Here is a 2,078-nt window from a genome sequence, read left to right as displayed (position 1 = left end):
CAAAGGCCCTCTGACTAGCTGCCTGATAAAGGAAAGGGAGGGCTAGGATTGTAGCTCAGTAGCAAAGTGTCTAAAATGCACAAGGCCCTGGGCTAGACCTCCAGCCCTGCAAAAAGAAAAAAAGTAGGGGGGTTGGGAAGGGATGGGAGGTGATGCAATGTGCATTAGAAGAGTCACAGATACCAATTACAGCCTTTGACTAGTTGCAAAACAAGAGTTCTCACTGCTGCTTATATTCTTCCTTGCTGTGTCATACACATATTTGTATCTATTTTAAGTAATTGTCCCTTTTTTTTTCTGTTCCTTTTCCTCTACTATTTTACATAGAGCCAACTAGTGATGGGTACTTTATACTTCAGCATATGAAGTATAGAATATTGAGCTGGGATGGGGGAGTTAAAGGAGCAGCGCTGTCACTCAGAGCTCCTGGGCTGGAGTTGGAGTGATCCTTTAGGGGGAGGAAGGAGCGCATTTCTCAACTGTCAAGGGGCTGTGACACTGTATTTATTAAGTGGAGCACTTTTAGCTCCTATCACCTTTGGTTTTAGAATTGTAAGGATGGTTTTAAAAAATGCATTGACACTGGGTGATCAAAGAGGTAGATTGTTGTAGACGTTTGGCTTATTTTTTATTTCTAAAATACAGGGTCTCACCGTGTAGCCCAGGCTGGCCTCAAACTCTCCATCCTCCTGCCTCCACTTTCCAGGTGCTGGGATTACAGATGTGCACCACCACACCAAGTGTTCCTTTTGTTTGCTTTGAAGGTGTGGTAAAGGCTGCTAGATCCTATCCCAAATCCATTCTCCCCTTCATCCATAATAACAGAAGTGTGACCTCTAGCTTCCTAAGGTAATGACATTCTATCAAGGAGCTCAAAGTGTCATTTCTGGGATGGTTCCATAAAAAAGACAGGACAGAAGCCCTTTAGTCCTCCTCTGCTCTTCTTATGGCCGCCTGGGATGTGGACACAATGGTTGGAGAATCAGTAGCCATTTCCAATCACGAGGTAAGGCAGTCTTGTGAATAAAACCCGTGCACAGTGTAGGAGCAATTTTGGAGCTTGGGTTCCTGATGAGAAGCTGTTTTCCTGTATTTTTTCAATGTGCCAGAGGAGACGATGGTAAACAAGGCGTGGTTTCTATGCCAAGGAAACTTACAAGAAGTCTAGGTGGCTGACAATTAGGCGAGGATAACCGAAGAAGCACACAGACGGGACCTAGAGCCCAAACCCCAGTGAGCACCTGATGCGGGGGTGCGAAGACATAGGAGTGACCCCCGCGGGAGGCAGGTGTGAAGGGCGATCTTGGTCTGGGCGCGTTGGCAGGGCCGCCACCGCCCACCAGTTTTTAGGGCCCACGGTGGGAAAGCTAGTGGCGAGCGCTGTGAACCAGGAGGAGCAGGTGACAGGAATGTAAGCCTGGGACCCGGGGAAGGAGCAAGCTGCTCAGCTGCGGCCGCCGAGCGGGGACGCTCCGGGCGCGTTGGATCGGATGTGCCACTCTGCGCTGGTGACCCGCGCCCGCGCGCCTGGGCTACCGACCAGGCTGGGAGGATGCAAGTCTGACTTGGGAACAGTCTTGACTCTGGCTTTTCTGGATTAAGAAATAAACATCACTGCCGGAGTCGTAGGGTTTTATTTTTAAAAGGGGGGGGGAGAAAGAACTTGCAAAGTGTTTTTATTTTTAAATCAAAGCGTGAACTCGGGCAAGACAAGCGGTCGCCCGCAGAAAGCGCGAGGTCGGGAGCCCAGATCCTACTCCCCAGCCGCGGGGGCGCGCGGCTCGGGGGCGCGTGGTGTGGGGACGCGCGGCTGGGGGCGGGGGCGATACGCAGGGGCGCGCGGTGTGGGGACGCGCGGCTGGGGGGGGGGCGATACGCAGGGGCGCGCGGCGCGGGGCCGTGCCGCTCTGGGCGGGCCGTGCGCGGGCGCGCGGGGCCGGGGGCGCGGCGCTGCCAATCGCAGACAAAGGCCGCCCCGTGAATCATGTGGTGCGGCGGGAGGAAGTGCGGCTTGTTTTCTTTCCTCGGCTCTCGGGCTGCGGCGGGCGGAGCGCGATGCGCCGGGACCCCCGCGGGGG

Source organism: Castor canadensis, chromosome 15, assembly GCF_047511655.1.
Source record: "Castor canadensis chromosome 15, mCasCan1.hap1v2, whole genome shotgun sequence".
NCBI lineage: Eukaryota > Metazoa > Chordata > Mammalia > Rodentia > Castoridae > Castor > Castor canadensis.
This window is presented reverse-complemented; position numbering follows the sequence as displayed.